This window comes from Lissotriton helveticus, chromosome 1_1 (genome assembly GCF_964261635.1).
Source record: "Lissotriton helveticus chromosome 1_1, aLisHel1.1, whole genome shotgun sequence".
In the NCBI taxonomy this organism is placed as follows: domain Eukaryota; kingdom Metazoa; phylum Chordata; class Amphibia; order Caudata; family Salamandridae; genus Lissotriton; species Lissotriton helveticus.
In genome coordinates, this window is record NC_136057.1 from 1,419,936,282 (window position 1) to 1,419,958,872 (window position 22,591).

General features: G+C 41.4%; 1 protein-coding gene across 2 annotated transcripts in view; it reads left to right on the forward strand.

Moving 5' to 3' along the window:
- Nucleotides 1–22,591, forward strand: part of LOC144773208 (beta-1,3-galactosyltransferase 2-like) — a 47,760-nt gene that overhangs the window by 20,368 nt on the left and 4,801 nt on the right. The window contains exon 2 of one of the 2 annotated variants that reach the window (XR_013599928.1): nt 14,729–14,814. The exons of the other annotated variant lie outside the window; for it this stretch is intronic. The gene's annotated coding sequence lies outside the window, so the exon portion shown is untranslated. Of the gene's footprint in view, nt 1–14,728; nt 14,815–22,591 lie in introns of those variants that run through there. 2 annotated transcript variants of the gene reach the window in all.

Sequence of the window (22,591 nt, forward strand, 5' to 3'; positions counted from 1 at the left end):
CTCGCTGCACCGCATGGGTCTTAGGGAAGACTCTGCCTGTTGGAAATGCGGACACGAAACCGCCTCCTTTATACATGTGGCATGGGGGTGCCCTAAACTTGAGCAATACTGGCTAGACATCTTCACTGCTATTAACCAGATACTTCACAGGTCAGACACACCGTCCCCGTTACTGGGGCTGCTGGGTTGGGTTCATGACACATTACCCGCACACAGAAAGCTACATGCGATACTGCTCCTTTATGCTAAGCGACAGGTGGCGGTGCACTGGGGTGGGCGAGCGACTCCTTCATTCGCTGCATGGGTTCGAGATGTGACATACGGAAACACACAACTTGAGCGATACTGGGAATTAATGCCTTCTGCTTCCAGACCTAGAGACATCTGGGAGCCCTTTACGCGATGGACGAGTGAGCGTGCATCCTCTCCGGACTCTACACAATCGCTACCAGGAGCGATATCTGATGATATGGGATGACCCCACTTTCCCTGCTGCTGTACTCCTCTGAGACAACATGCCCTGGGGAGTAGCTGCACTCTTTGTTCGTGCTCCTGATAAGAGGGGGTCATGCGTGTCTTGGGATATTATGCGTCTCCCGACTGCTGTGTCGTCTCCCCCCCCCTGTGTGGATGGTCCCCTCCTCCCCCCCCCTGCGCTTCCAAGGTCCCCTTTGCTATATGGCCTACTGACTATGCCGGTATGTTCGCGCTGTGTCGCCCCACTCAATATCATTAATGCTTCCATACACCCGACCTAATGCCCGTTTGTAGCTATATCCTATGCACCAGAGTTTGGTTTTATAGATGTTTTTCTTTTTTGGGTGAGGGTGGGGGAGGGGGGGGAAGGAGATATTGGTGGATAGACGTTCCTTGAATTGTGCTGTGCATCTTTCCACTCCTTGGGCATTCGTATATCTGAAGTTGACCGGCTCTCCTTTTCATTGATAGCTGACTGCTGCATGCCTATCTACCGAAACTTGTACACAATTATGTTTCCTGCTGTTACATATGCTCATTGTTGGTGCTCCTGAGATGCTGCTGTTGTTCGTCCACTGTATACTATGGACTATTATTCATCCTTCATGTTGATTTGCTGATCGATAGCGGCCTGCCTCAGGGTTGTCGGCATGACGCTGTGTGACTGCATTTTGGTCTCAATAAAAACCTTAAAAAAAAAAAAGATCTTAGCTGAGGAATCAATTAAAGATATTCTCCTGTATCGGTTTGGTTCCAAACAATTTCCTTTTTTTTAAAATGGGGACTATGATAGATATAGACCAATATCTAGGCAGTTTGGATGTACAACAATGATTAAAAATATTAGTTAAGAGAGGTCCCTATGGTTGCATTAAAAAAGATCCTTAGGGACACCCTCGGGCCCGGGTTCTTTGTTTAATGAACTCTGCTGTATACCTAGTGAAACTACTTCAACTGTACAATGTACTTTCGATTCAACGATATTTATGACAGACAATAGGGAAACATATTGAGTCTTAGCTGAAACTATGAATCATCTGAAAAGGTGATAATGACTACTGGCATCTAATGTGGGTGCTTAGAATACTAAGAGTATTTCCATTATTTTTATTACAGTTGATCACCTGCCAAAAATGTTTGGAGTAGGTTTAGCCGCTGTCACAGTAAACTGCTCCCAATGCAATTGTTAGAGCTCCCTCTTTCTAATCTTCAAAGTAGATCTGTAAAGTGACTGGCATGCTGAAGCCTGTTCTCTAATTCCTAGTTGTCTAGCCAAGGCCTCGCGCAGTTGCCTAATAGCAGAGGAACAGGATGTGCCAACAGGGCTGTCTTAACAGCACTAAAGGCCCCCGGGCAAAGCAGTGCGCTGGGCCCTGCCTACACAACCACTCACAGGAATAAAAATGTTTAATAGAAAGTTAGTGTTAAATTCTGGTCTGCATGGAGCCCCTATGTTCGTTGCCACCCCCCCCCCCCTGCCCCCCCGCCCCCGCCGGGTAACTGCCCAGCTTGCCAATGCGTTAAGATGGCACTGAGCACCAAACCAACCCAGGGCTACTGCCGACATAGGGGCTGTGCTTTTAACAGCAGCATGAAACAGTATATAACTCCATAACTTGATCAGGACTAATAGCAGCAAAGAAGGGTTAGAAAGATGCCATTAGTCTCAAACATTTATGCTGAGGATCTAGCTGATGTGTAGAATATTGTTCCTTACAATATATTTCAAAAGACCACGTGACAGAAAAAATAACCGATAGTAGAAGCACAACCACGCCCAAAATAGGCAGGTAAAGTGGTAGTTGTGGAGTGGGCTGTTTCTTGTGCATTGACTAACTCATGGCTCAGTATAAAATAACAGAATGATTCTCCTTGGCAAACTGTTCATATGCCAGGTGCTGGAATGTCACTGTGGTTGGACAACATGCACAAACAAATGTTCTCATTCGTATTTCAGCATTATAATCACCAAACATTATTATATTAGAAACATTCTTATGGGACAATAATGTGTCCACAATGTGGCACAAGAGTACAATGTTTGGATTATTTTGGTATTCAAAAATATTTTTATAGAAGTTAATTAAATGGAAATGAACTTCATACATACCCCTCACTAAAAATATTTGACATACATTCCTGCTGAACTCATTGGGAGCAATTTTCGTGTTCAGAAAAAGCTTGATCCAAGTTTTGAGCTCTCTCTTTACTGGCCCTGCAGCTGAAGAAACAGCCGAGTCAGAGTAGCATATAAAGCCATCATTAAACACAGGATTAGTGCACGCGTCTCCTAAATCAGGATCATATCAAAACTAGTAATCAGTTAAAGCCATGCTAACTGTTTTAACTTTGAGGTTAATCCTGCTAAGGTCCAATTAATGAAATTACATGAGTTAGAGAGGATCTTTGTGCCACAAACCACCCTTGTTATATCATATTTAGGCAGGGAAGGTACATCTGAGTCAGAGCAGCTTGGGACCAGAGGAGGATCGAGTTAATGTGCTCCAACCACATTCTCAATAAGAGCCATAGCGGTGATGACTACACGAGTCACTAGTTTGCCGGATTTGGCAGCAGTTTGGGAGATTAACAACCATACTTGCAAGAAATAGGAAGGAACTATCACATTAAATGATGACAACTCTTGCCAGTATTGAAAAACAGAATTACTAACAGAAACCTTTTCGGCTTGGAAGTATCACCGAAATTAAGAAACCTCGAGATACAACGTATAGCCCTGAAGAAGTCTTGGGGTAATCCCATGTAACAGCGACGAAACACATGTTGGAAAAGAAACAGGATAAGTGAAGTCCAGACTTCGCTTACAGAAGAACTCAAATAAACTACCTTGGTAAAGCACAAGAAAACGAACAGTGATTTATCAATCTATCACTCATATTTGTAATTATCACACATGAGCAGAGGATTTGCATTTATTGTCTAGTGGCCATTTTTTGACCAAACATTTGGGGATCTGGTTGTTTTCCCCTACCTTACTGCACCATACCAAATTTCATGCTACAAACCTAACATTTATGTGACAAGACCTTAGAGTGCCAATCTCCTAATATGTACTACCAATTGGGTACACATTCTCAATTCCTATCAATTGTGTGCACTGACACAGAGAGTTAATATTAAGCCAAGTTGGTCTTTGGGTTGAATGAACCACTTAGTTCAGAGGTCTATAAAAAAACGAGCAGAAATGCAACTGTGTTTAGCAGCAGTTCATGCTTTGTAGAGTAACATATTTTGGATATAGATGAGATTTCTGAAATTTATTACGACACTGTTCCCACCTCAGGACTGTATTGACAGACAAACTCGGGGAGCTGAAATTATTTGATTACTTTTGCTAAGGACCTTGTGTACAGACAGCCAGTGAACAGCTTCATTAAGCAGTTGGTAGTAGTCCTTACTTTGGCCACCATTTAATATGGCAGATTGGTCAATATTACAACATACGGGCATGCAGCGGGGCAGGTGAAGAAAGCCGGGCATATGAGATGATTTGGTGCCATTACAATCAGGGAATCGCTCCATAGATTAAGGTAATTTGCGTGAGGACATGGTGAAGCTTCTGGCAGGTATGGTCATCGTTTCAACTCCACCTCTAGACTTGCCCGACAGACCTTCAGCATTTATGGAAGCGTTAACCCCTGCACAAGTTAAGGCTAAGTAACAGGGCCATGATCCAGAAGATACATCAGAGATGACTGGTAACAAGGATGCAGCATCTTTTTTTGTTCAGTAATGGACTCAGTTTAAGTTCTGGAAGTTCCAGCCTATCACGAATGGGAAGCAGTAGGCCCCCCCATAAGAGCATGCACCCTGGGGAACATCTGTCAATAACATCTGACAGGTCAGATGAGTGGAGAATTGATTGATCCATTGTTTCTGTGATTTTACCTGACTTTCCAGCAAGCTGACCCGTGCTTCACAATCCCCTCTTTTTGTGTTGTACTACGGGTTCAATAAGCAAGGGTAGCCCAAAGAGATAGACCCTGAAATGTAAGGCAAGTCAGGACATACAATTGCATTGCTCACAGTACAAGCAGTCTGGGTACAAACACAATAATCCTCCCCTTGGAGAGTATTCTAAGGGACAAGAACACCTCCTTCTAAGACAACCTCCTCTCAGTCAGTTAAGTCTCTTTTGAGATGACCCCCTACAGCCCGCTGCAGAAAATGATCAATGGCTTTATCTCTAGTAATCGGTGGAACAGTGGCTCCAGGCTTTGTGTTCGCCCATGTCATTGACTGGGTGAGAGAGGGGTGGCCTGACCCAGCATCTGTCGGGCACCTAATGGGCACAAATAGGCCAGATCTGGGCCCTGTCTTATCCCGTGCCTCATCTTAGTGTGACCAACTGTCTGTAATTTTCACCGACGGTCTGTAAATTTGCCCTACCGTCCGTTGTCCGTGATTGATATGTTAAAGGACGGCATTTGTCCGTATTTTAACTAAAGAAAAAAAAGTGAATTTGCACAATTGAGATTCTCCAGCTGAAGTGGACGTGTCGGAGTCTCCCTAATTGCATTCCGGTGGGAAGGGCAGACAGCTAAAATAAAAATAAATGAGCATTTGTTTAAGGGTGTCTGCTTTCCTAAAGAAATGCAAATGTGTGCAATTGGTTAATTGGCAAACGTTAAGGCTGCTTGAGAGGCATTTATTGATGAAGCCAAATGAAGGTTCCTGAAGACAAAGATATTTTATTTTGAGAGGGTACTGAAAGGGTGTTCCAAGCTGAGCTGTGGGAGCTCTGGGTTTAATGAAGAGTAATACATGTTTGAACCTTTATCTTTATTCTAAATGTGTATGTTCATTCAGTGGCAGCCTGTAATACTGGGTAAAATGTATGTTTAAAATAACATGCGCAGTGCTTCAGGGACCTCCTAGCACTAACCATATACAAGTCACTTTTCCCTGCTGCACCACACAAGATTAAATTCTGTGTACTCCGGTTGCACGCATATCCATTCACTGTGACTGCATTAACCAATAGAGGTTTCATAACATAAAATAGTGCATTTTCTACTGATTAGTTTAACTTTTATCTATTTATCAGTTAAGGTGAGTGTTTTTTTATATGTAGTTACCTGATGGTGATAGATCAACAAAATAGTTACAGAATATTTTTCTCTTTTAGCCACATCTTTGATTCCACCTGCATGCTCACCATTAAACGAATTAGGAGTTCACATTCATCGTTTATAGGCATGGGAGAATAAGCGGATTGCCCAGAATCACCGGATGTTGAGTCGATGCTGAGACTCAAATCTGGTTCCCCATGTTCAAAGACGATAGCAGCCGTGGCCCTAAGGCTACTTCCTGGGTAGAGGGAAGGAGGCTGGCAGAAGCCACATGAAAGCTCAGCTCATTATGGGCTTGAGGTTCCTGTAGGAGCTGAGCCAGTGCCAGGCTTCAGACTCAAGACTGGCCCAAGCTTTCAGTGGCTTGCCCTATTCCAGACTAGCTATATAAAGTCTACAAGGTCAGGGATATCAGGATATGGTGTCCTGCCTTCCCTTACCTTCATTAGGGGTCTTTCTTGTTTTAGATATTGTGTCAGATTAACACTGCCTTCCGGTTTTAACGGAGATTGTGAAAAATACATTAATCTAGTCAGTGGCTTCAGTGCACTATGTGTGACCGGGAGGCCTGGGTTCAAATCCTAGATTTCCTTCATGGCTAAATTGTGTGATCCTAGTCAGATCAATTTACTTGATAGTGAAATTTAAGAGCACCTTCAAGTAATTCAGTTTAAGACGGACTGTGGACAAATAAATCACATGTATGTTTTATTAGCGTGGAATGTTTCACCATCCATGACAATAATATTGTCCATATGTAAGGGACACTTGATAATTGGTTCACTTTGTTACTCCTAGTGTTATCAAAGGGGAGGGTTAGAGCATGTTTTAAAGTTCATGTGTAAAAACGTTCACTTCAAATAAATGTCAATACAATGTGGTGATCTAATGCACTTAACTGAAACACTACCAAATGTTTTTAAAAATATTTAATTGTTGCATGCCAACAAGATGTTACATAGCTTGATAGTAACCAGGTCTATAGCAATTGATTCCATCATACAATTACAGAAGAACAGTCCTGGGCTATTTCTGAAGAGTTACCATACAATTTTTACTTTTTTCTGTGTAACAAACTGACCCATGGAAAACTGTACCTACCCACTACCCCCCCCCCCCCCCCTCCTCCCCCGACCAGTTGTCGTTGCTTTAACTATAAACGTAGAGAAGCAGAGCAATGAACCCTGTGGTGCTTAATAGAAGTTGTTCTAGAGGGGAAATCCTGACAGTGTGTCGAAGATAGGCACCCTTAATTCACTGCCTTTAGTTAATTTTGACTACACAAGTACTAACTATGGTGACATCTTGTTTGTGAGAAGAGTGAGTTGGATTGGTCCTTTGTGTAAGTCTATCTGTGGAGATTGTGTAGTAATAAACTGTAGGTCACCAGCCCTTGCTGGGATACTGATTAGAGGTTGGCGAAGAAAATCAGGGAGTGAACATACCCAAAGGATCAGCGCTATGCCCCTGTTTTTTTAAAAGGCTTCTTAAACCCATAGGTGATCCGAGAAGCATGATTATGAATGCACTCCCCTTTCCGCAGACATCTAGGGATCAATTCCCCAAAGAAACAAGGAACAGACATCAGGCTTTGTCTGGGCTGTAAAATCCAGATTGACTCAAAGTACGCTGCAGTAGTCGGCTGCCTCATAATGAAGTGGTCATCGTTGATAGCCCTAGAAGTGAAGAAAATATAAGCAACTTGAGTCCTAGAGTGAATTAAAACCCAGCCACACTTAAGGGTCAGTATATACCTTGTGGTGGATGTATAGGAGGAAAATCTACAGAAGGCCCACAGTCGTATTTAAGAGCTTCTGATGGTCAGTATCTAAATATTATTTCATGGAATATCGCAGGGTTAAAATAAAAAATAAATGATCCAGAATGGGGTAGCTTTGTGAAATAGGGTGGGGTACACTACATATAGCATAGAAGCCCGACACTCGAGATTTGGTAGACCTGCAGGTGGATTGTTATCTGGGTAAAGTTATCATTGAGTTGTACTATAAAACAGCTAAATATTGAGCCACAGGAAATGATAGGCCTTGATTTTATCTCAGTAAAAGGGAATATGCATTTGAGGCTAATAAATTTGTATAACCGGTTCAGTAGTCCCCTTAAGTATTCGGGCACTTTACTAACCCTGACTGAGTTCCTTGATAGTTCATGCAAAGGCTATTATCTTGTTGTAGCCGGTGATGTTAACAAGACCCATGACCTATAGAGTACATCCAAGATCTGGTACAGTAGGAAGAGCAAGCTAGAGGTATCAAAAAGCTCCAAATACCTGCACTTTGTCATGCTTGCAGTCCTTGTAGGCATTGATAGAGATCGCAGGTCACCCGGCCACTAATTTTCACCATACATGTACCAGGCCCATATTTTTCCAATTTATCATATACCTTAATCGGGTGACCTAACAACTCTACTACCAGCAACCCTGGTTCCTTCTTACTTATTTCTATTGTACCCGACATACCAATCCACTGTTACGGGTACCTATGATCCACAATGGATCAGGGAGCTAGCTGTAAAAGAAAGGCAGGCAAAATACAAAACCCAACTTATTTCTAAATTGCATTTAAATGATCACAGACAACTGGGAAGGTTTAAAAGTTTGCAAAGGCTATTATCTTGTTGTAGCCGGGGATGTTAACACGACCCATGAACCTATAGAGTACATCCAAGATCTGGTACAGGAGGAAGAGCAAGCTAGAGGTATCAAAGAGCTCCAAATACCTGCACTGAAAAGAATATCACAGGTTGGTCAGCAAGTAGTGTCTTTTACTCTTACAAATGGGATTCGTGCTTGTAACGGGCATACTCCCTCAGATGTAGAGGCTAAAACTACTTTTAAAAGGCGTAGCATAAGGAGCAGAATTGATTTTATCTTGGTAGACCTTGATCTATGGTCCAATATTCATGATATGACTGTCCTGGACAGAGAAGACAGTGATTATAATGCACTGTTTTTGGAGTTATCAGGCATTATTCTTCCCCAATATCAAATAAACCCAGTAGTTACCCCTATCATTACATCCAATAATAAAAGGAGAATAAAATAAACTCTATTGTAAGTGTAACTCTAAAATATCCACTGCTAAAGTTGTTCCATGGTATAATGAAGATTGCAAACATAAACAAATTAGAATTAACAAGGGCAGTCAAGAATGGAATAAGGGGCGAAATAATTGTCTCAAGAAGAGCCTATAAGAGAACACAGGGTGAGGCATGGGAAGAAGAAAACTGGTGTACTTTGGTTGAGGCGTCAAGACTAAAGGACTCACAGACTTTTTGGCACTTACTATCTAAAGGCCATAAAGAGCCAGTTAGCTAAACAGATTTTTAAATACAACCAGAAGTGTGGGAAGAGCATTTTCAGAGCCAGTTTTCATGGAAAGCGCCCTTCTTGGAGGAGGATATAGCTGTGTCAAATAGAGGCCCCCTCATAGTGCAGTGCATGGAAGAAGTTGATTTTACACTAGAGGAGACTATTAATGCGATCTCATCTCTACAGTCTGGAAAGGCCCTAGGATTAGACAGGTTACCTGGTGATTTATATCGCTCAGAACCAAGTGTATGGGGCTCGTTACTCCATTCAGTGTATTCAGCCATGACACGTGGTGGGGATATCCCTGACACATGGAAAGGAGCTCAAATTCTTGTCATTTTCAAAAAGGGCAACAAAGGAGACCCGGGAAACTATAGGCCCATCAGCCTTATAGATGTATCCCAAACAAAATTCAGTGAAATGATTCTAACGCATCTTCAAGGCTGAATGGAAGATTCTTGTATACTTTCTCAACTGCAAGCTGGTTTTAGACCCTCTATGAGTACTCTAGATAAGGTGTTCTGGTTTTTACTGTTAATGTAGAAGGAGGTAATTATTCTTAAGGGCCATCTGTACATCGTATTTGTAGCTTTAAAAACAGCGTTCAACTCAATAGAGCGTGCTAAGCTGTGTGCTGCCTTAAGTGATCTTGGTCTCCCGGGGGTGGTTGCTCCAACTTTTGGTTCAATTGCATACTGGAAATTATGCAAATGTCAAATGGAATACAGATGGCAGACTAACAAAAAATATCCCAGTATTAAAAGGGGTACGCCAAGGTTGTGTCTTAGCGCCAACCTTGTTCACTTTATATATGAATGGGCTCATTAAATATCTCCATGATTGTGGAGGGGATCCCCCAAAACTGGTGGGTAAACAAATCCTCTGTCTTCTATTTGCAGACGATATGCTGCTTATCTCCAAAACCCCTGCGGGGATTCAGAAAGTATTAACAAAGTTTGCAACCGCCTGCAAAGAAAGAGGTTTTGAAATAAACTGCTCAAAGACTAAGTTTATGGTATTTAACCTGTATAAGTTTACAAAGAATACATTGAGGTTAGGCTCCAAAAGACTAGATCAGGTAAAGGTTTTTGACTACTTGGGGGTTAGACTAAGTGAGAACATGTCTTTGATTCCCTAAATACAAAAGAGTGCACTCTCTCTGCAACATGTAGATGTTGCTATAATTAAGAAAGCCAAAAGCTCCCCTTTCAGTCCAATTTCTCAAGTTTTAGAAATACATTGGTCAGAGGGGAAGGGTGCAGCTTTATACAGCGCAGAATTGTGGGGGATGAAACAATTGAACCAACTAGAAGTATCAGAAAACAAATTTCTAAGAGCAGCCTTAAACCTTCCAAGGAATACACCATTATTACCCCTGTGGCTTGAAGTCTATTACCCATTCTGCTGTCTCGAAGGTGCTTTTGTTCTGGATCAGACTTTAAACCAGCCCGACACAGATTCCTTTCAAGGAGGCTACGGAGGAATTACTAACCTATCATAGTCGTACTGGGCGCTTGATATGGTTTCATAGAGTAAAGATCTGACTCTATAATTTGGGACCGGGTTTTATGTGGGAAGATCCGAAATCAACCACACAAAAAAATGGGTCTCATTTAAAAAAGAGATTTTGGGTATTTATTGATTCCTCATACATTGAAACCAGGACCACCGACTCTCTAACAATCTGTTTTCTTGATATTAAAAGTTGGTTTATGCTTGAATCTTATATGGATGAAATTGAACACCTCAAGCACATGCACTTTATATACGGTATAGAACCGGGGCTCTTCCACTAAATGCATTGCGAAGCACCTTGAATAATGCTTCTGTAAACTCACTTTGTCCCCTATGTAAGGTTAGCCCTGAAACTGTAGTGCACTTTTTATTTTTCTGCCCGTCATATGCAAAATTGAGAGAAACCTGGATTAATCCAGCTTGTCGTGTGTTATTCTTCTCACGCCCTAAAGAAGCATTGCGTGTCTTTTCATCAGACACAACTAGGTGGCTTTTTTCACTCTATCTAGATACTTGCTTTATTCATGGTGGAGAAGATCCTGATCCGGTTAGAGCACAGGTTATGAATTAGGGATTTATACCGGGAAGGAAGAAGATAGGCCCCTCTGACTGTTGATTTGAAATTAATCCTATGGCTGTTATTAAACCCATATTATAGCTTTTGAAGAGCTGATAAATTTCTATCTTACTTTTTATTGTTATATTTTTACAGAGTATCGCTCGATAACCTCTTTCTAATCATAATTTTAAATGTTGTAATCCAGACCGAACTTTGTACTTATAAAAGTGAAAAGCTGTAGTTTTTTGTATTCATTTTAATTGAATGTGTTGTGTGTTTATGAATGTATATGTCTACTGGAATGCTCTATAATGAAATGTTTTCTTATTTTGAATGATCATGTTATTGATCGAAATAAACTACTATAACGCCTTTAGTAGTTTCCTAGGTGCGGCAAGAATAACTACTGTATACAAACTGAGAATCCATATGCCGGTGGTTTATGGAGGGAGAGTATCATCCTTGGGGCAGTTTTTAAAGCCCTACAGCAAAATAGTTCATGCCTTGCCACTAAAATATTTTATCAGACCGGCTCATTTCTCCCTGTGTGACAAAGTGCCCTCAGATCGAAAACAAGAGAGCGAGACCTTGGCCTAACTTATGAGAACCGGAGGAAGTAAGGGCCATATGTACGAACACATTTTCTCATAGGCACAGAATGGGTAAACACCTTTGATACATCTGGTCTTAAACCCTTCCAGAGAAGAGTAATATTGCATTTTGATAGAGGAAGAGGTAGGTTGAGGAGCTTGGTGGCAGGTTTCTTGAACTTAGGTCAGGGGAATGTGCCCAATAGGACCACTTTTGGGAAATGTGTTAGTACACAGTTCATCATGGTCAACAGCACCTAGAGAACTCTCTGCTAGTATAAAAAGAATGTGGGGCAAGACCAAAGCTTATGTAGCAAATCAGCACCTAATTGCATACAGCGAGGACATACAGCTGCAGTTCGCAGATATATTTTGTTAATTCAGACAGGTTTTAGGTAGGCTTAGTTCAGAATATTAAATTGAATATGAATTGAATATTACTTTAAACGGGGCCCTTGGGATACTATGTGGGGATATTTCAATATTTCAGCCTATTCCATATCGTGCAGAGGTTTGGCCATGCCAGTCTCCCAGTTAGTACGGAGAGAAGCTCTGTAGTGGTCCCCATGTTACAGGCAAGCTCTAGTACACCCCTCTTATCAGTTTGTTGCCAGTCCCTATGGTGTAAAGCTTTTGTTAAACCTCATGTGGGGTTGGTGCTAGGTGACAGATGTGAAATAGGACATTTAATGATTGTTTAAGGTGTTCGTAACAAAGGAATTGACCCGGGTGAAGACTGACATATGGGTTTGGAAATCTAGTAGCTCACTGTCAACAAACAAATGACCCAATTTTGAGATGCCTGCAGCATGCCCCTGACGAAGTTGCCTTGAGAGAAGCCATCTTGTGCAAGTGTGGAGGCCCAGCAAAGGTATTGCAGGAGTGTAGGGTTTCTTCGTGTTAGTGAGTTCACGGGTTCTACTAAGGTAAGAGAAAGATGGGTGGAATAACCCTGGTTGGTGTAGGATAGAATGGTCCTTAAGAATCAATGAGTAGTGCAGTAATCCTCCTTAAAGTATTAACAGGCAATCCCCGTCTGATGCAGGGGGTGACCAGAGAGCCAGCAAAACACCTATTGGAGCAATGCAGCTAAATAATGGCATTCTAAGTCTGACAAGCTAATCCACATGCAGTCATGGGCATCTTTAGAGTGAAAAGAGCAGCCCAGTGGTGCACCAGCCTCCAAATCCGATGTGGGATGTGTTAAAAGGTCTGAAGAAGAAACTAGGGATGAGCAGGTGAAGATTTGCAAAATAATGCAATAAATGGGGTAGCACCACTATATTCACTAGTGCAACGTGGCCCATTACTGAAAGTGGAAGAGAAGACCAAAAAGCTAACTGGGATCGGACAACAGTGTCGCTTTGCCCAGATATTCATACTGCAAGTCAGTGAGGGATAATAGTAGATATTAATACCTAGGTTTCGAAAGGTAACCGATTTCCAGGTCAATCAGGGGTTTAACTGTATATAAAGGGGAAAACACTACCATAAGTTAAAGCAACACTTCTTACATTATAAAACTGTTATTACATTTTTACATTTTGCTTGTGAAATTTACATCCCAAATAGTTTGACGATTCTGCATGTACTTTGGCACTTAAGGATGAGCCAGATCGCTGGTTCAGCCTTGGCTCAACTGCAGAACCATTTTAAGACATGGACAGAGTGGGCAATTGCCCAACACAACCTTCCCAGGGGTCTGGACCATGCTCACTCTTCACAGGCACAACCAGCGGACCATTGTAACAGCTGTCAGGTTGGGTGGGTGCTGCTTGTTCATCCACTTGACAGTGCCTCTCTTGTTTCTCTCCTCTCTGCTGAGACAAATCCCCAAGTACAAAATACTTTCCGATACTCATGGCTGGCCCGCCTAGTCTAATTTAAGGAATTGACCCACCTTGTTTTCCACTTACTTATTTGCCCGGTTCTTAGCAACAACCCTTTGAATCAGTCGCTATGGATCTCCAACTTGATCTCGATTTCATACTGCTCTTTAGATTTATTTGTCTGGTATTCTAAGCTCCCAGTTCTGAACCTAATGTAGAGTCCTGAAGCACACTCTAGTGCTGTAAGACTGCAGACAAGTGGGTACCTCACACCCTGACTTTAGGTGTGAGAATGTTGCTCACCCTATCTGCCCTGCCTCGTTAATTTAATTTTGGTTTAACGTTGACTGGAGGTTGAGGTGAGCTAGATGTTTTTGTTCAACTTTTCTAAACTAGCAGATAGTCACTTACCTTAATGTTTCCCACCCTGTATGTCATACGTTTTAAAATGTTTACAAACAGAATCAAAATGTTGCTGTTGCTATCTCGCCGAGAAAGTTTGGGTAAATCTGGATAGGGTTGATGCCTTTGACAGTGTGCTTACGGGCATGAATTTACTATTAAACAAGGACATATTGTGCCATCTGAATGTAGCATACCTAGAGGAAATATCATAAAGATCATAGTGAATAAATAGGGTATACAACGTTTACAACGCAACTTTTACAACGCACTACCATTACAACGAAACTTTTACAACGCAACATCCATTACAACGCATACATTTACAACGCAGACATTACAACGCATTACACTACAACGCACACCACTACAACGCATACCATTACAACGCAGTCATTACAACGCATACCATTACAACGCAAAACTTACCATCCAACACTTACCCTACTGTTGCACTCCCTGGAGTTAGAATAGTAATTGTAACCCCTACACCATCCAAAACTTTCCCTACTGTTGCACCCCCTGGAGTTAGAATAGTAATTTTAACCCCTACACTATCCAACACTTACCTTATATGCAATGTAATGTAATGCGTTGTAATGGTATGCGTTGTAAATGTAGTATGCGTTGTAGTGGAATGCGTTGTAAAGGTATTTTTTAAGAATTCGCTGTAATGGTATGCGTTGTAATGGTGTGCGTTGTAATGGATGTTGCGGTGTAAAAAATGCTTTGTAAAGGTATGCGTTGTAAAAGTGTGCGTTGTAACGTCATACATCCAATAAATAGTGCTATGTAGAAATTAGTAAATAAATGCACTGACAAAGTAGTGGGGTAAGTCCTCTCCTTGGTTGTGTCCATAAAATTGATCTTTTGTCCTGAGTTTTTGTTCAGAATTTGGACCCTTTGCCCTGATTTTTGACACTTCTGTCCAGAATTTACCTCCATCTCAGTTGGTTACCCTGCCTCATCTCCACGTGTGCCATGCTGCGGGATGCTAAGAAGCACTTGATGCACAAAGCAGCTTTGCTGCGCCTCCTCCACCTCCTGGCAGGTTGCTGGCTGAAGTGATTAAGGGTGATGAAGTCCTTCTGCGCCTGAACAAAGAAATGTCTCAGAACCTTGGAAAGGTTCAAAGAGTATCCTTTTCTGTTCTGTGATAACATGTGCAGCATGTGGAGTGCTGTAAGAATGGATGGTAAGGAGTCAAAGGAAATTGTTGAACCTGTGAAAGGGAATATAACACATTATATATTCAGTGCCTCATTTACAAGCCCATTGTGCTGCAGGTGCATCACTTTATTGGACACAACGGTGGTGAAGTGTACCTGCCCATAATTACATGGCCATGTAAAGTCTCCCTGCATGGGGAGGCGTAGGATTCTGATGCATTCTCAGTTTTACAAAATGTTGTAAATTTGGGAATGCGTCAAGTTCCATGGATCTTGCATGGGAACACCCACAGCAACACCCATGGAATGCCACTTTCAGGAAGAGTAATGCATGAAAGGGGCCCATATATACAAGCCCATAAAAAGTCATGGAGGGTAATGTTCAGTAAGAACATAATGTTTTAAACTCTAAAAAACACAGCAATTCTCCAGTTATAGTTACAGTAATCTCAAGTAACTATAACTCATGCCCAAGGTAACTATAACCCACACCCTCGCCATGGCCTGCTAATTACCTCACATATGACAACTTTCATGACATCTTTTATGACATCATTGATTATATCACTGCAACATTTACAATGAAACTATTGATGATAAAACTGTGCACAGGTGGGGCGAGAGAGTTATTATTACCTTACTGCATGCAAATTAGTATTTCCAGGGGGTTCTACTATTTGTCAGTACGTAGATAATTTGTTACTAGCATCTCTTTCTCATCAACCCTGCCTGCAAGATACCATTACATTACTGACTGACCTAACTAATCTTGGCCATGACGTTTCTTTTTATTTTTTTTTATTTTTTATTGATTCAGTTCAAAGTCATGTATACAAAAAAAAGAAAAACCACATATTCAACGTACATAGAGATAGAGATTCATGAAGTGTTCTTAACATCAGATATGTACAGTCTAGAAAACATCTTCAAATTCTTAAATGACATAAATAATTATAACTAATGATCCAAATAATCTATCAAAGTCTGCCAGATTTTGTACCCTTTTCTCTTTTTCCTAATTGATTTGACACGATAAAGGTTAAACTCCAAATTAAAGATATTATAGAATTTTGCTCGCCACATTTCATATGTAGGTGCCTCAGGTTTTAGCCACATCGATGATATACAAAGGCGAGCTACAGCCATGGCCATGAATATAATATATCTATTCTCTTGATAACCTGAAAACAATTCATTATCATTCGATAAGCCAAAAATAATCATCTCTCTAGAGATTTTTACATCACATTTTGTAATATGTGCTAAAAAGAGTTCTATGGATACAAAAAATGGTTTTAATATAAGGCAGTCTGAAAATATATGTACAATATCTGCCAAATCACATTGACACCTATAACATTTCCCGTTATATGCATTACTCCATTTTAACATTTTAAGTGGTGTGTGGTAGAGATTAAATAAAGTTTTGTAATGTTGAGAATATAAATTGGAAGAAAGAATAATTTTATCAGCCATAGCAATTGATTCTTGAAATGGAGCTTCTGATATGCCTAGTCTTGTACACCATTTTGATGCTTGTTGGTCCATATCATCCTGATGTAGATTTAACAGATAATTATAAATAGTCCCTATGCGTGTTGGTTTTCTTAATATTTCCATAAATTCATTGGAGCATAATGGTACAATATATAGATGTGAAAAGAAAAAATCCCTTATTTGCAAGTACTTAAAGAAGTCATTTTTAGAAAGACTAAATTGGTCTCTTAACTCCTGAAATGAGGCAATGATGCCATTTTTAACCATGTCGCCAATAGTTATTATACCCTTCTCGCGCCAAATACCCATAGTGTGATCCCTGAAGATTGCCGGAAGAAGTTCTATAGAATTACACGGGGTATAAAAATTAACACGACCCAATGAGATGAGTTTCCGAATAGAACGCCATCCTTTGAAAGCAGACCATATAAGTTTAAATCTCGTTCTCTTGTAATAGCTAGGTTCTGTAAAACGAAGTAACATTTGACGAGATTGTGGACCTAATAAAAGAGAGAAAATATCAGGGCTTTCACATGAAGGTGGAGTTCCACCAATTGAGAAATATTTAAGATTTTGTATAAGACATGCCAAATAGTAGAGTGTAAAGTTCGGGACTCCCCAGCCCCCCCTTAAGATTGGTAAAGTCATAAATTTAGATGCTCTCCGTGTTGCTTTCCCACTCCATAGAAATCGATCAGTTATAGATTGCAATTTTTTTAATTCTAATGTGGGTATTTCCAGTGGTATTGCTCGAAAATAATATAAAACTTTCGGAAGAATAGTCATTTTAAGGACATTACGTCTCCCTACTAGCGATAAGTGCAGACATTCTATTTTATCAAGTTGATTTTTTACTGACACTAATATATCAGCCCAGTTTGACGAGACTAACTGTTGAGGCATGAGTCTAATTTTAATACCTAAGTATTTGGCCTCTATAGAAACCCTGCTATCGTTAGTACATAGGCCTGATGAACATATAACCTGAGTTTTTTGGCTATTAAGTTTGTATCCGGACACATTGCCGAACAGGCCTGTAAGGTTTTCTATTTCAATTAGTGCAGATTCCGGATCAGAAGTTACCACTGCGATATCGTCAGCGTAAGCTAACACCTTTATATCGCCTCCTGGTAGGACCATAGATTGAATTTGTTGAGATGACATTAGTGCCTTTAACAAAGGTTCTATATAGATAGCAAATAATAATGGTGAACAGGGACACCCCTGTCGTGTACCCCGCGTGATGCTAACTGCCTTAGATTCTTGTCCAGATATACAAATCTTGGCCCTCGGGTGCCTATACATAATTTGTAGCGAAGATATAAGTCGTGAACCAAATCCCATTTTCCCCATAACTGCCCACAAGAATGCCCATGAAACACGGTCGAATGCTTTTTCAGCATCTAAAAATACCAATCCGACGTCTTTATGTTGCGCAGTGGCATAGTCTAGTGTTACAATAACCCGGTGTATATGATTAATAGTGCCGCGTTCTGGAAGAAAGCCGTGTTGTTGTTGAGACACTAAAGTTGGAACAATTTGGCTTAATCGATTAGCGAAGATTTTAGAATATAGTTTTGCGTCCGCATTTATAAGGGAGATTGGGCGGTACGACCCAGGTAGATACAATGGTTTGTCTTTTTTATGAAATACAACTATGCTAGCATCTTCCCATGATAGTGGGGGGTGGCCCTTTTGAGCTTCTAAAAACGTAGCAAGCATGTCTATTTTTATTATAGGGAATAGGATTTTGTAAATTTCTAACGGAAGTTGATCAGGACCAGAGGCCTTCCCAAGAGCTAATTCTTTCAAAGAAATCTTGAGTTCTTCAATTGTAATAGGAAGCTCTAATTGTTCCTGCTGTACTAAATTTAGATGGGACAATTCCAAATTATCTATGTATTGATTAAGTGAATCAGGAGAGGAATCTTCTTGAGTATAAAGATTTGTATAGTATTCATAAAACACTTGAAGTATCCCCTCTGGTGATTCTACACGAATTCCCTGATCATTTTCTATAGAATTTATGCGCTGCATATTCTGTCTCCCGCGCATTCTCTGTGCTAGACATCTGCCTACATTTTCCCCATATTCATATCTCTCTGCGCGAAACACCTTATATTGTAATGCTATGTCTTGACTCCAAATCCCGTTTATCTTCGCTTTATGTTTCGCGACTTCATTTTGTGATGTTTCACTATTACGTTGTAATCTAATATCGCGAATTAAATCAAACTCTGCATTAGTTAAATCTCGTATTAATTCTGTCATTATATTTTTCCTTTTCTTTTGAATGCTCCAGCTATAACTAGAGATTTCACCGCGTAGCCCTGCCTTAAAGCAATCCCATACCATTGCATAAGATGTAGAGGCTCTGTTATGATCAAAAAATTGCAGGGCCCAATCCATAATTTGATTCACGTATGTTTCGTCTAATAACAATTTCTTATTAAAAGTGAAAGGTCTGTGTGTTCTATATGTATTAGATATAGGTAACTCCATAACAATTGGAGCATGATCTGAGGTAATGCGTGGTTTAACAAACATATTGGATCCTTGAGCCATATTTCTAGGTATGAAAATATAATCTATTCGGACACATTTCTTATGTGGTGAAGAAAAAAAAGTATATCCAGGATCTTTCAAATGGGTCACAGGCCATCCATCAATCAACCCATGTTGGGATAAAAGTTGACGTAGTGCCTTAAAAACCTTGGGTTTCCTACCTAAATATCTAGTAAAGTTTGGGTCCCATATATTCAATTCCCCATGGATATTGAAATCGCCCAGTACAAATAATGGAGTACTCCACAGGGCTAGTTCTACATTTAAATATTCTATAACTGAGATGTCATCCACATTGGATCCGTATACTGTACAAATCGTTGTCAGAACATTGCCGATTACACATTCCACAATTGCCCACCGACCTACACTATCTACTTTGACCTTCCCCGTCGTAATTACAGAGCGTTGACCTAAGATAGCCACCCCTCTATTCGTAGTTGATTGTTGAGAGGCAGCAAGCACTATAAATCCAAGATCAGTTAATACTTGTCTTTTCACCCATGGTATATGCGTCTCTTGTATACATATTATATCAGGTTGTATTAACCGAATTTCATGCATCACGCGTTTGCGCTTTTGCACATTATTGAGACCACATACATTAAAAGAACATATTCAAAAATTAGAGTTTGCCATAAAAATAATAGAAGTTCCTTGCGAATATTAATTTATAACATTGTACCATTCCACCAACATCAGAAAAACTATTCAATTCAACATAATATTCCATGACTTTGACTGAGTTTTTTCCCCCTTTTTCCCCCCACACACACCCCCCGTGAACAGCCCTCCCTCCCCAGACCCCTCCCCCAACACTGCTACCCCCCCCGTGACCCTTCCCCTTCATTAAGGCAAAGGGGCCTATTGCCCCGGTGATGTATGTGAGAGCGCCACAAATGTTTGGGCATGACGAAGAGTCCAAACATTAGATAGAGTGAGTCTATGTCATACTATACACTTAATGTACTAATCTTCAATTCCTACTTCTCACTCTAGTGTATTCAGATACGCCTTTGCTAAAGCTTCGGCGGTGAAGAATCTATTTTGACCTTTATACACGATTTTAAGCGTAGAAGGTTGAAGCAAGAAAGCTTGTGCTCCTTTCTTCTGAAATGGTTCGATCATTTGACGCATTCTCTAACGATTTTCTACCGTAGAATGACAATAGTCAGGGCGTACAAAAAATTCTATACCCTTCCCAGAGCGCTTCTTGTCCGGCCTAGCCAGATCATACAATTTCTGTCTCGCCAAGAAGGTATTCAAGGATATCAAGATGGCACGAGGGTATTGCCTTGTTTGGGTGTTCCGTGCCGTTTGTTTGCGGAAGGGGAATCGGTGTGCCCTCTGAATCTCCATAGACCAGTTTCAATCCTTGACATCGGGAAAGGCTTCCTCAAAGAGTTCAATAACGAACTGTCGTACATCACGCCCCTCGCTTCCTTCAGGAACACCCAAAACTCGTAAATTATTACGCCGGAGTCTATTCTCTAAATCGACCAATTTAGAGTTCACATCTTCTTTCAACCCTTTTGAATCATCAAGATTGGTTTTTATAAGAGTTACTTGATCCTCCAATGAGGATATGCGTCCTTCTGCTGCTGCCATCCTGTCCGTAAAATCATTGCATGATTTAGCTAGGCGTCGTCCGGTGTTCTGTAGTTTTTTACACGCATTGTGCGTTTTCAAGTGCTCTGCTTTTGCCTCTAGTCGTTGCTCTGATATAGCTTTCAATATTATATCGATAGGCATTAGATTAGGAGATTCAGGGCTAGGGCTAGAACTAGTGTGTCGGATAGAATCTGCTAGATCAAGCTCCATTTCTTGATCTATAACAGTTGGATCTCCTTCTGAAGTTTCCTCGCTCCAAGACCTAGTTGCTCTCGATTCATCTGCATTAGCATGTGCTTCCTTACATATATTCTCGTTACCCGCATTTTCAATGTCCTCGTCCTGATACTCTTCCAAGTCAGAACCCACTGAGTGTTCAGATAGAGAATAAAATTCGCTGTCTTTGCTGCCTGTGGAGTCGCCATCGCCGTCGCCTTCTACCCCTTCAAATCGAAGTGAAGCCAATTCTATAACCCCTCCATCATTACCATTAAAAGTGGCATCGTTTTGTATCTCTGATAATACGGGAGGGTCAGATTGTGGATGAGATTGCCAAAGGGGTTGTTGGAGAAACAATCAGGTGTTCCAATGCAGCTACTATCATCTCATCTTGATCTTGGCTATTAACCGATGATCCACCGCCTTTTCCCTGACTCCCTCCATTATTCTGAGGGTTAGTAATAATAACCATTGTTGTTGCTTTTCCCTTGGAGAACATTTGTGGAATTTTTGGGGTGCCCAGTTGAGTGTTATCTGGGTCATTATTGCTGTTATCTTGCCTTGATTTTGCTGCAACTGCTGCACGAGTCCCGATCGGATTATCACCGCTGGGTCTGGTTTTTCCACCACGTGCAGCTTTTGGGGGCATGTTGAAAAATCCCACTTGCCAAGTCTTTGAGCCTAAAACCTTCTAAGGCTTCCTTAAGTCACTTAGCCCTTCCAAAATCCAAGAAAAGTAAATAATTATGCAGGTATTTAGTCTCCACTGACTTAAGTCTGCTTCTATTTCAGTCTCTTAGGATATATAGGTTATAAAATGATTCTTACTTGGCAATTATTCGACGTTCTTTTCTTCCCCCCAGAAGGTCTCTATTCCGTGGATTCTACTCAGTCTCTGCTGCACCAAACCCAGCGTGCAATTTCTCCCCAGGTGCTGCAGCTTCTACGCCCAACTCCCGACTCCCAGCAGAGCAGAGCAGAGCAGAGCAGCCAGGTATCCGCGCTGTACCGTGTAGCTTCTCCCCAGGTGCTGTAAAGTCCACCCCCAGCGTAGCGGTCGGGTAGCCCCGCTGCACCAAATCAGCGCGTCGGAGACAGGCGCCTCCCAGCAAGGGAGCCGAACAGCCGAGCAGCCCCGCTGCTCCAAAAGTCAGCGTGCGATCTCTCCCGGTAGCGTCCAAAGGCTAAACTGCAGCCGCCAGCCCAGCAAGTGCACCAGGTACGGAGCAGATGACTCCGACTCCGACAATCGCCGTCCGTGAATACAGCAGCCCAAGCCCAAGCCCACGAGGGGCTCCACTGCACAGCAACCCACGGCGAGAACACTGGAAAGCCGGTGACACAGCGGCAAATCAAGAATCAAGGACGCATCACGGCCCCCTCTACAATCGCCAGAAACGCCGCCAAAGCTCAGGTAAGATTTGTCAGGCCGCCCAAACGGAGCTCTCACAAACGCGCCTGACGTGCAGGCGCCATCTTGCCTTTACTACGTGTGTCAGCCATGACGTTTCTAAGGATACATTACAATGCTGCCAATTGAAAGAGTATTATTTAGACCATAATATTTCTCCTAGGGCAAGGCATATTTCTGCTGATAGAGGGAATGCACTGATGGCAGTTCCTTGACCAGTGGCTCACTCTCACATTTGTTCTTTCCTGGGAATGGCAGGTTACTGTCGTCAGTGGGTTCCATATTATGCTGCGTTTGCCAAACCACAGCAGGGCCTTTTCAAA